The sequence below is a fragment of the Acomys minous genome (genome assembly GCF_964271855.1).
Source record: "Acomys minous genome assembly, chromosome: 6".
NCBI lineage: Eukaryota > Metazoa > Chordata > Mammalia > Rodentia > Muridae > Acomys > Acomys minous.
In genome coordinates, this window is record NC_140487.1 from 52087003 (window position 1) to 52100173 (window position 13171).

Sequence of the window (13171 nt, forward strand, 5' to 3'; positions counted from 1 at the left end):
TTGAAACATCCAGTGCTATTTGTGTCAGAAACTGAGATTTCATAATTCTTTCAACTTCCTGTCCTTCCCTGCTTTCTTTCTGTTACAGTAATTTTACTGGTTCTACTTTTCTTGTCACTATAAATTTTCCTGTTCTCCAAATAACTAGTGGAACATGTAAACTTAACTACAGGAGACCCTTAGACTTCATAAAATGTTTTTTAAAATGAGCTGCCTTTTGCATAGAGGTAATGTGTGTAAAGGCTTAGTTAAAGCCATTTCATTGTGTGCAGGTTCTTATGTAGATTGAATTATAGATGAGTCTGGACAGAGGTGTGAATGGGGGTTTTGTTTGGATGTCTTAATGCAACATAATGGCTACATTGGGGAGACCAGAACTGCAGGCACATGATTTTCTTATTCCCATAAAGGGTTTGCATCCTGAGGTTTTGGATGAAAGAGAAGCTCTCTCTGTGAACCTGCATTTCTCTGCAAATGATGGCAGTAAAGCATGGATGTTGATTGGCTTTCTTGGTTATGCAACCTTGCCCTGGAGACGGTCTGCTCATATGCAATGTATCCATAACCACTTCCTCCATCTCAAAACATGCTCCTTGCCTTCATTTATTACTGGGTGAAGGGTTACTCTCACAGAAGGACTGTCTCTGCATCCATCTTCATCACCATTACTCATTCTTCTTGTAGTGCCTTAAGCTTTTAAATAGAAAGTATAGATGGGTTGGTGGCTCTTCACTTGATGCACTAGTTGTAGTGCATGCCAATGTCTTCATTCCTGAAAGAGATTAATGATAAATTATTAAGGTTGGGACTGCTTTGTGATACTTTGTGAAACTTGGCCCAGTAGCAAGGCAATAGAGTACACAAATGCCCCACCTCTGTATGAGTGGAAGCTAGCATCTATTGGCATTAGCCAGTTATTTTTTGGTCCTCTGTGTGTTATTCTGCACCATTCTTCCATTTAACATTAGCATTGTAATGTTAAATGGAACATATGACATTCTATAGTTTTACTTGTGCGTATCAAGATCAGGTGTGTGTGTGTGTGTGTATTGGCATATAAATTGCCAAGCATACTCAAAATACTTGGTTTATTATCAATTAATAATTAAGCACTATCAGCTTATCCTTTCCAATAATGCCACTTTAAAAAAACACACATTTTGAATTTCAAATGAAAGAAGAAACTGTAGATGAATTTTATATAATTAAAAATAGGAGTATTTGTCCTGTGGAAACCTGAGAGTTGTTGACTTGCAATGTCTATGACCTACGGGAAAACCTGCCTTATGCTCACATAGTTTTAAGCTTCAGGGAAATCACATACAGTTGGGAGTTCTCACCTGAGGCCCTGGAGGGTCTTGCTTGCTGAGAAGGATGAAGGGATGCCCAGGAACTGTCAACACCCACCCTTTCAGGAATTCTGCAGTGTTGATACTTTTGAGTGCTTCAGGGTGAGTGATAACTTTGATTGCTCCATTCTTCCTCTCCTTTTGGAATCCAGAGCCATGAAATAATGTTACCAGCTTCTTACTACTGAACAAGATCCGAACTGCAATGGCAATACGCCTAAGGTGCCAAGTCCTCAGGAAGTGCTGGGGTTCTTTGGCTCCTCACAGATGCCCCATGCTTGCTGACAGTTTGAGTATCAGCTCTAAGCCTGCTGTCTTCCATCACCCACCAGAAAGAGGAGGGGTTATGGGCTCCTAGTAACCTCATGGGCTTACTAGGTGACACCACCAAACCTCCTCACGGTGTTCGTTGTCCCTGGCAACCCATCCTCATTTAGCAATACAGACATTTTCTTAGCCATCTTCAATAAAGTGGATAATCAAAGGGAAGTTGCTTAATTCCACCATCCCCTGAGCTTTTCTCGCTCTTTCCAAGTTGGTAGAAGCAAATATACACAGGCTACCTCCAGGACGAAGAGTGAGAACTGGCTTGACAGTTGTGTAATGTGTTCATTCAAATAAGTCTTCTTAGACCAAAAGAACAGAGTACCATAAAGTAAAATTCTATTCTCCATTCCTAAAGTTAGAAAGAGTTCATAATGAATAGTAGAAAATTTTCAGAAATGTTTAAAGAGTTTGTATGTTTTCATCTTCTCCACGCTTGCTGTTACAACAACAAATATCCTCCTACTGTCAGGTGTGACCCTGATGTAGAACAAACTTAAAATATAGAGTGGATGTCGTAGAGGATTTCCTAGTAGATTTACTTGGAAGACATTAAGTCATACCAAGTAGGATTTGTAAAGAAGTACTGCCTCCAAAATACCCCAAAGATAAAGAATCTGCTAACTAGTCCTGTTAGAGATAAACAATATGTAGTCTGCTGCGATGTAAATGTGCATCAGGATTGACCAGCCATTATGGTCCACTCCTCTAACAGAAGGAGACACCGTGACTTAGAACCAGCCATTCAACCCAGTTCTCTGTCTGAAAACATGCCTGTAATGAGCAGCTCAAGGAGACAGTGCAGGGTGATTGGAAGGAATATGGTACCAATGGACTCATTTAATCGAACATTTCAGTCCTCAGTTGGTGGAACTGTTTGGAAAATATTAGGAGGTATGGCTTTGTTGGAGGATGTGTGTCACTGGGGGTGGTTTTGAAGTTTTAAAAAACTTAATACTATTCCTGGGATCTCGCTCTGTCTCATGGTTGGGAATTGAGATCTGGGTTCTCAGCTCTACCGTCACTCCACCATCATGGACTCTAACCCTCTGAAACCATAAGCCAAATTAAATGCTGTCTTTTATAAGTTGCCTTGGACATGGTCTTTTATCATAGCTATAGAAAAGTTACAATGACACTGCAGAGAAGAAGAAACTCTCTCAGAAAGATAGATCCTATGATTTGAACAGAATTAAAAAATAAACTGGTAGGAATGCTTACTTGGTAGTTGTTGTCACTAATGGCAGTAGCCAGAGGGAAGCTGGCTACTTCAGGTCAGGTACTTTTGATTATAAGTCCTTGGAGTTCACTTTAAATAACCTGATCATTGAAAGCATGCTCATACATGCAGTCCCAGCCTCAAGACAAATTCCTGGATCTACTACCTCAAGCTTGTCCTGCAAAGAACCTAGGTCTGCCACTGAAGGTTATCATGATTTATGTCAGTTAGTGGTAATGACAGAATGTGTCACTGAAAGTGAAACATTGACATTCAGACTGAGAAAGTAGGATTTTGGAAAATGATTGGATAACCCTCCCTCCTAGGCTGTACACTGCTTTCTGAGGTATGTAAATGCCATCTGAGGTCGAAGCACATCTCCTGGTACCTTTGTCTTCTCCTTCTCTGCTGGATGAAGGACAGATGCTCATTGTTCTGCAGCAGACATTTCAGTGTCATCTTGTGAAAAAAGTGCCAGGGCTTGAAGGGAACCAATGTTCTTTCTTGTCCAAACTCAGGTCCCAGCTGTCTCTGGGAAGTGCCAAGCTTTAACTCTTACTTGTATTGAGGGTTAGAGTCATCATCATCTCAGAATGGACACTTCCAGGTACCCAGTTAGACAGGTTCAGTGTTTGGTGTAGCTATATCCAATTTTAGTTCCGACAATCCACTGGCAGATTGCATTCAGAAAGCACAGTTCTTATTTCCGCTCAATAGTTCCTAGACTCCTTGTATGCCTCTTAGTGTACAACATACATGTTAATGGACAAAAGGTGAAGCTGTGGTTTCAGCTTTACATGACTGTGGGACTGAAAGCTCCGTGAGCATTTAAGAGAAGAACTCTGCTTTCGAAACCCATGGCTCTTGAAAAGAAGAAAGTAAGACCAAGAAAGGAAATACTCCCTGGAGACCCTGCCAGAGATCCTCTTGTTCTTGTTTCTCATGGCCTCTCTCTGAGTCTGATGCTCTGCCCTAGTTGTTCTTAAAGAATGGAGAGCAGACAGAACCCGGCGCTAATGGGCTAGGTCTAGGCAGATTGGGTATGAATAAACTTTTAAGTACCTGCCATTTGAGGACCCAAAAGAAAAGGAAACTTTCCCCATGAGAGCCTGATCTGTCACTTGCCTGCTGCTAGGCCCTCAAGAATTAGCAAAGTGAGTCTTGTTATCCAGGCTGCACATGTCAACAAGTTGAGAGACTGAACCACATGTCCAAAGTTATCAGCAGGTGTCAGAGCTAAAGAATTGAAATAATACCCCCTGGCCCCAGGCAAGAAGCCTCTACCATTTCTGGCCACCACCATGTCACCATGACATTCATGTCCCTGGAACTGCTAGGAATTAAGACAAAGGGATTAGTGCTACTAGTCTGAGTGTGATCTTTGAAAATATACTTTGATATCCCCAATTTCCTGTAACATAGGCCCTACCCTGCTCTGTGGCATCAAGTGATTGTTTAGTTTAGATTTATGCTTTCAAACCACCTTCTTTTGGATAAAAGCTGTTTTCAGGCACTGCCCCTCAAACTTTGGGTCTGAAGAGTGCTTTCAGGAGTTTTGTTGAATGAAGACCTTGACTTAGCTTGTGAGGCTGTGTTCCCAATAATCTCCAGAAGATGGCGTGGTCTGAGGACAGTCTTTTCAGCGGTAAGGCCTGGAACATCACAAACACAGATTTGTGAAGTGTGGTTTGTAACCTACATGCAGTCCTTTTATCCTGTTTCCTCATTTTCTGAATGGAAACACAAGCTCTGGAGATGACTGTCAGGATTAAATGGGTAAAAGAGGCTAAGAGCCACCAAGTCCTTCTTTTCCCAGAGTTCCACACAGTTTTTAAGGTTACATTGACCCTCTATAACCAAGCTCTTTCTTCTAATCCTGGGTCCTAGGGATAGAGCCCTTTGGATGCTGTATGAATAAGGCTGGACACTGACCCAACTTTGTGGGCAGTAGCGGAAGTCCTGAAGCCATCCCGTGTGCCAGTCATTTCAGATACTTACCTTGAGCTGTATGACTTCTAGTGTTGGTTGCCAGGTTTAGATGGCTTTGCTTTTGGAGGCGTCACACTCACTCCCCAGAGTCACCATGGGCTTGTCGAGCTTCTCCTCCCACTCAGAATAGATGTATTTGGGTTCTGGCATTTATTTCCTAGATTCTACACATAGTTTATTAAGAATATATCCCCAAGAGCAGAGCCCCATAGAGCCAACACTTCAGTTTGGGAGGAGCTTACAGCCTTGTCAGATGCCATTGGATGGGTTGTATTTTCCATCCTGAATTAAATCATTGAACCCCTTGTTTTGGCATTTGGCAGTCATTTTTCCACTAGGGACTCCTGCCAAGAACTCATTTTCTGACTTGATTACTTTCAGGAAATGTGCAATGTGGTTGATGGGGGGCATGGCATGTGGCTGAGCCCCTGGGGCTTCCAACCCCACCCCTGGGTGAGTCATGAGTTAGTGTGCCCAGTTAGTTCACGGGAAGTCTGGCTGCACAGATTTCTCTTATCAACATGTGTTAGCTACCTATAGGGACTCTCAGGGACATTTACTTTCTGATTTAGTGTGGCTGTCAAAGAATTTCTACGTTTATGGTCCTCTGTAAGCAGAAGAGTCTTCTTCAAGTTTTCTAAGAGAGAATATGAAGGAATTAATTTGAGGATTTTAAAACATTTTTATGCATCTATAAATTTTTAGGCCAGTATGCAAGGTAATGGGCTTCATTATGTCTTCTTTGCATATATACATATATCTGTACATATATGCATATATCATTATATTTTATTCCCCTACCAATGTCCTCCCTTCCTCTAGCTAATTCCCTTTCTTCCACCAATTAGTTCCTCCTTCTTCTTTCAATTCATGTATTCCATCACCCTCTCTATGTCTCACTTCCTTAAAGATCCACCTTTTTACTTTTGTGAACTGCACATGCACACACACATATAAATATGTACATATGTATACATACATTTGTGCATGCACAATTTTTAATCTAGGCTCCCCATGGGAGAGTCTTCTAAAGGCCAGAGAAGTTTTAATAGGGATGCTAGTTTCCTGGAAAGGCGTTATTTAGGTCTCTTTTTCTAAGGAGATCTTTAGAGGCTGCTTTTCCAGTTGAAAGTTGGAAAAGTGTGGGTATAGCAATCACTGCTCTCCTTGCATTCTTCGTGGTCCTTGCACTTGGAGTTTTGGGAAGAAGGATCTTGTCTATTATGGCCATGGAATTTAGCTGTCACATCTCTCAGAACAGGAGCATGCTTAGCCTGTGACTCTTGTTCTGTGGTGAGCAATTGGTTCCATGATAGCTAAGGCTGTTTTTGCAAGGGTATAGTGCATGGCAGCAATACAGACTTTCTGATGAGGCTTTAGCTTAAGCCCCGCCCCCCCATGTAGGCTTAAGGAGGCCCCTTTAATACAGCCCAGCAGTTTGTCGTATCCATTTATCCTTCCTTCCCTCCTTTGCCAGGAGTCAAGTCCACTTCCCAATTTCTTCCAGACTCCTTTCACATTTTCCTCTCCTGATATATTTCTTGTGTGTTTAATCCTGACTTTACAAAGGAACCAGCCATGTTGTGATCCTCTGCTGGGCCACTCTGCCTCTTATAGCTCAGTGTCTTGGGCCCAGTCCCAAAGCTATGGTCATAGGAATGCTAGGCCAGGCTGTGTATTTACTTTTATAATTTATATGAGACGCTGTTGCTTCTCATTGGCTTTAGTATTATTATCAGACTGAAACTTTCTTCAGTTTCTTATACTTCTATTCCCCACAGGAAACTTTTGAAGTGTTGGATTAAAGCAAAACAAAAAGAATTTAAAATTATACCAAAAGAATGGCTTCTGCCATTACCCAAGGGAAAGATATTGAATAGCGTATACAACCCTGGATTCTGGATGACTCCTGACCCCAGCCAGGGGACCTGTCTCTGAGAGTCACTTGCCTTGGGGTGTGTGCTCTTTTTCAAATCAGGGCAAATTCTCTTTGAGCTGCAGAAACCGAGCTAACTCATGGGGTAGCCCTCTCTTTTTTGGGGGGGTTACCTTCCTGCCCTACTATAAGAAGGACTGTATAATTTTAGGCTCTGGGAATATAAATACATTGCCTCCTTCACATCAGGGGACTTCCTGGTCCAGAGAGAGGACAGTGGCACAAACGTTGTTGGAAATTTCCTACTGATTGCGGAAGCCTCCAACACAGAGGCGGCTTCTTAACACTCAATTTGCCAAGGCTCATCCTAGATTCCTTTCTTTGTGTCATTTATTAGAGATAGATCATTTATTATTGCTTGTTAGACATAGAGGATAGGAGTTACTTTGCAGAAGTTATACTTTATAGATTGATATCAAAGTGTGAGAGAGACCTGTGTAGCAAGGTTACAGCTTTGTTAGCACCCTAAAATGTGCAGAAAATGTTGCTTTCAAGGTTTCTTTTTAATTGGCTTGGCCTTCTCCTAGACTCTTTACATTGACATCTGAAGCCTCTGTGACCTTCACATTTGTGTAGTGTTTTTCACCCCAGATGATTTAGCTCCCCTATCTCCGTTCTCCTCCCCTCCCTTTACTTTGAGAATAGATGTTGCTAAGTCTGTCTTGGGACTCACTATTTTGGCCTCAAGTTTCTGACCTCTGGCCTTAGGTTTCTAAGTGCTGGGACTATAGGTGTGCACCATCACGTCTGCTTAACATTAGATCCCTCAAGTAAAATGCTCAAGTGATTTGGACTCGACTAGAAGGTCTGTTTGTGATTACCCTGTGCTTCTAGACCAAGTGGTCCAGTCTTCTGCCCTGGCTACAGTTATTCCTATGCCAGCCTCCCTGCTGACTGCCTATTCAGGAGCCTAGGTGATATCATTGGCTGATGACATCAGGCAATGCTGGGACCTGGTGAAACTACAGCAAGCCTAAGAGACAACCTGGGAAAGCTAAATCCTGCCTCTGTGGCTCACTTACCAGGTGCTGCTTTTTGGGGGGGGGGGTGTAGGGCCTCCAGCTTGGGGCAGGTATCTCTCCAGAGAAGATAAGAAGACCTCAACCATCATATTCTTTGGTCAGGTTTCCCATCTCCCTGCAGGTCCTCAGACAGAAGCCGTGATTCTGGCTTTACACTTCCCCCATGTGATTGCCTTTCCCTTTCCAGCACCAGGCCTGGGGATAAGTCACACTGGTGGGAAAACAAACAGATTGGCCTGATGATTTGGGACCCTGCCCCTGGAAACATCTCAAAAATACCATATGCTAGTGCTAGGAGCTTTCTGCATTATTTTCATTTTTTTCTTTTTTGTGATGAAATTAAGTTTTTCCTTCCTTCCTTCCTTTCTTCCTTCTTTCCTTCTTCTCTGCCCTCTCCTTCCCTCCTTCTCTCTCTTTCTTTCTGTTTTGAGACAGGGTTTTTCTGTCTAACAGAGAAACTAGGCTGGCTTTGAACTCACAGAGATCCACCTTCCTGTGCCTCCTGAGTGCTGGGGTTAAAGATATGCACCACCATACCAGGCAAAATTAAAGTTTCTTTCTTTTTTTGGGGGGGGGGGTGTTAGTTTTTCAAGATAGAGTCTCTCTGTGTTAGCCTTGGCTGTCCTGGACTCACTTTTGTAGACCAGGCTGGCCTCAAACTCACAGTAATCCTCCTGTCTCTCTGCCTCCTGAGTGTTGGGATTAAAGACACACGCCAGCACGCCCAGCCCAAGTTTCTTAATTAAAAAAATAAACCCCTTTAAATCTCTGTCCTGTGATACTGAAAATGTTGGCATCACTTGACTGGCCATGGAATTCTGTCTTCTGCATCAGGAGATCTAGCTATGTTATTAACCTTATAATAATGTGCCCAAATGCCTTATGTAGTAGAAATGCTGGTTCCCACAGCATATGGCAAGCTATTTAACTAGCTAGAAGAAAGAAGCAGGTTCTCTCTTAGGGTCTTTCTGCAACAATTGTGCCTTTCCCCATTCATATGCTCAGGGCCTTCTCTACAGTGGCATCTGGTATAGGAGCCACACACAGTGAACTGGACCATTGTTGTTACGTGCTCCACTCTCCCAGCCTCATGGAGAACAGGCTGGATTGCCCTTAGCGAATCCATGAATGAGTCTGCTCTGAACTGTCATAGAGAGCAGAGCAAGACAAATTAGTATGGAACAGAATCAGGAGACAGGAAAGAGATGTAGGCTGGAGGAGCTGTTTGACTTGTGTCTAAGGTGGGGAAAAGGAAGGCCTGTAAAATCTAGAGACAGCCAAAGGGAAAGTAAAGTAACTGAGGGTAGCAGGGCCTTGTGCAACCAGGGAAGGCGTGTAGAAGCAGAGGAAGCCGGAGTGAAGTCTTGAATAAATGTACATTGCTGACACAGGCAAAGCCACACCAAGGGCTCCCATTTCCTCAGCCACATGGTTTGAGTGACCGGTATTTACAAACACTAGCAACTGTAGCTCCCTCCTCCCAGATGTGTGTAGCATGAGCCTGCTCCTACCAAGACCAGCTACCCCCTGCCCAGTGCTATGTAGTTCCTAATAATAGGACCAGGCTCTAGCTTGTGGTGTTAGCTTGTGTGGCTCCACCAGAGTAGTCCTAGCCACCCCAATTCTGGCTTTTCTGTGTCCACGTGTCTGTTGTTTCTTCAGTGTCAATAGTGCCTTCTTCATCCCCTTACTACCCTGGTCAGGGTCTTAGAACCAAGCTTTGAGGGGCTGACATAGCAAAGGACTTCCAGTTTTGTTCCTTGGGCAGAAAATTTTGTTGTTCTTTGAGATCACTAGAGACGCGGAAGGGAGACTGATTTCTTTCCTAGGCTACAGACTTAGGAGTTAAATTTATCCTATACATGTAGCCTCAAAATAAAGGCTTCCCAAGGAGCAGTGGAGCTGCAGAATGGCCCAAGTCTGGTCACTTGTGCCTACTATGGCACCTACAGGAGATGTAGAGGTGGATCTAGGTAGAATACAGTGGTATCTCTTCATCAATTGGAGCAGAGCTCGTAGTTAGAATTTCTCCTAAACGCAGTGCTAGTTAAGACTGACTAGACCTGCCTGTCACTTGGCCTGCTATGGTTCCCTGCATGTTAATTGCTGGTAAGTGTGACAGGAAGTGGATTTGCAGGCCAGAATAGTCATCAGGCTCTGGAACACTGAATTGGGAGAGCACTTCTGCTTGCTGCAGCGCTGCAGACACCTATGTCCATTTAGACGCACTGACAACCTAGGCTCCAGTAGTAAGGATCAAATACTTGGAGGCAGACAGTACATAAACATCTCCAAAGAGTGAGTTGTGTACTTCCCAAAGGCACAGTGACTAAGGTATGTCTCGGACAGCCACGTTGGCCTAGGGAACCTTGCAAGACCATAAGTGTAGATTAGCTCATTGGTCTCATTTAATGAAATATGGCTCAGGCTTTGAATAAGAACAGTATGTGTGGGTTGGGAATTATAATTGTTTAATTATGGGTTAAAATATAGAATTTGTTTTTTAGAAAAATTTGCACATGTGTACAACACAGATTGACTATTCTCAGCCCCACCCCCTGCCACCTCCTTTGCTCCCCTCCCCTCTCATGGTTATTACTATTCCTTTTGTTTTATGATTCACTGAGCTTCACCTGAGCCTTCTGCTATGTGACTATGGGTTTGGACTATTTGTTGGAGCCTCGTGAGCTTGGCAATGAATACACACTAATGAGTACATACTTCCTTCTCTGACTAGCACTGGGAGCAGCTTTTGTCTATGAGCATAAACACAGATATTATAAGGCAATTTGTGGCCTTGTTGATTTAGGTTAACATCAGTAATAAGTTCTCTGCTTGGGTCAACAACCTCTCCATTCTTGAGCTGTTGGTCTGGCTCACATCACCAAGCATGGGTCATCCCTTTCTCTACTCTCCCCCTCCTCCCACCCATGGAATACCTCTCAGATCCAATCAGGGAGCAATTGGTTACTCCTACCACAGTCAAGCCACTATTGTGCAGATGGTCATGTATTGCGTGGAAGGTTGGAATTCCCGTTTACAGAGTGCACTGTTTGAATGCAGAATACTGCTACCGTCTTTTCTGCTTAAGCAGCTCATTCAGCTCTCTCTGGTCCTTTGACTGCTGGCCAGCTTGGACGGAGTTTCCAGCTCAGTGTCAGGCTGTTTTCTCTATAGCTTACAGCCAAGGTGTGTGGTGTCTTCCGCAATATGATCTCACTCTCTAGCAACGGTGAGTGGCCAAGAGCATTGACAGGAGCTTGCATTATGTGTGCCCCAGTCTGGGTTGTGTTCCCTGGGTTGCTGCGTCTCCAAGGACGGTGAAAAACCTAGTGATAAAATTTAATGCTGGGTCAACCTGTATATAAGAAATGCTCTGTATAGAAGAAATGTGTTTGCTTTTCCAAAATATATTTTGGCAATATTTGAAATTCTACAAGCACTGCAAGAGTAATGGAATCAACCGCTGTCTCTGTTCCAGTTGGAGCTGCCTTTTATAATTTGGCATTAGTTTCAGACCCATCATCATCTGTTCATCTGTCTCTTCCTGAACCACTTGACCTCAGTGTGTAGACAGGATGGTCTTTCAGTTTCAACTTCTCTTCAGAAACAGGTCTAGCATGTTAGAGGAAAATTACATCACCAGGAACCTCAATATTGATACAGTCTTAGTTCTTCATATACAAGCAATGTTTAGCTCACCAAATGCCCCAGTAATATCTTCTAAATCAATCTTGCTTTCCTTTGATCTAGGCTTCCTTCTGGGTGCATCCATTACATTAGCTGTGCCACTTTAGAACCCTTCAATCCTTTAAACAGTTGTCTATCTTTTCTTTGTGTCTCATGACACTGATATTATAATAATTTATTTATTTATTTATCTTATTTTACTTATGTGTGTGTCTGTATATGAGAATGTGTGGATGATTACAGATGTTTGTGAACCACCTGATGCGGGTGCTGGTAACTGAATTCAGGTCCTTTGGAAAGAGCAGCCATCACTCCGGCCCTGAGACACTGACATTTTAGGCACCCTAGCTATATGTTTTTTGTCCAGAATGTTCCTCATCTGGAATATTCCTCCAGTCAGGTTTGTCTGGTCATGGTCATCTTGTTCTTCAGGAATACTGCATATGTGATGCCATGTTTTATTATTGTTTGTCCTTGTTACTCATGACACTGACTTCAATAGCTTGAGCCAGCATCTTCACCATTTGTTCACTATCTTCTCTCATTCACAACTAAATTATCTTTGAGGAAGTGTTTTGAGACTCCCAACATTTTTTCTCAATAAAATTATACAAGGGTTGTAGTATTAGCTGATGTGTCCTATTGGAATCAATGTCAATGTCTGTTCACTATTTATCAGAGGATGTTTGGCTGTGTAAAAGAGGTTTTTATTTCCTCCTCCTCATTTTAGTATCAGCATAGACTGGCCTTTTCTTTTCTCATTGTTTTGTATATTTATCCTTCCTGGAGTCCAGGTGGCTATTTATAAAGTCTGTAAAGACTTAGCAGAGGGAGGCAAGTGTCTTTAATAAGTGTGGGTACCACGTGTGGCTTTGGTGAGTGTGGGTAGTACACTAATTGATTAAGTTTGACTTTTCAAGGGTGTGTGTGCGTGCGCGCGTGCGTGTGCGTGTGCATGTGTGTGTGTGTGTGTGTGTGTGTGTGTGTGTGAGAGAGAGAGAGAGAGAGAGAGAGAGAGAGAGAGAGAGAGAGAGAGAGAGAGAGAGACTCTCAGTGTCAGCAGGCAATATACATTGCTAACCCTGGGAACCATACCCTTCACATCACCAGCAGTCACCAGTGAATGTAATTTTGTCTTTCTTTTCTTAGAAACCTTGCCTTTGACTATACCTTGTGGTGTCTGTCTGTTCACACTCATTATCTTCCTTCTGTTCCAGGGGTTCTTAACCCAGGTGGTGCAACAAACTCATGAGCAATTCAACTAGCACGCCTGTTGGAACTCAGCCTGTGTGTATTACGAGATTTTTTGGGTCCAGCTGCTGTGTGGCCCGACTGAGGCCTGTACCAGCTTTTCTTTTGGCCATCTCTGGCTTTCCTTTCTCCTGCATCCACATTACCGTGTTGCCCACTGCTATTACTAGGCGCCATTCTTTAAAAGACCACAAAAGCTTTTCCTAATCATGATCACCAGGTACAGTCCTTGCTGCCCGCTCCTCACAGGGCACAGTATATCTGGGGCAGGTGTCTGGGGTTTTCAAAAGGTCACGTAACAACTTTCCCACCTCTTGAGATGCCATATGTCCATACTGTTTTAGATATCTGAAGTGTTACCAAATGTCCCTTATGTCATTTTTCTCCAAAA

At 43.1% G+C, this 13171-nt stretch overlaps 1 protein-coding gene across 6 annotated transcripts in view; it reads left to right on the top strand.

Moving 5' to 3' along the window:
* PDE1C (phosphodiesterase 1C) overlaps nt 1-13171 on the top strand; it is a gene marked incomplete at its 5' end in the record, with an annotated part of 524017 nt that overhangs the window by 196792 nt on the left and 314054 nt on the right. The window lies entirely within an intron of this gene.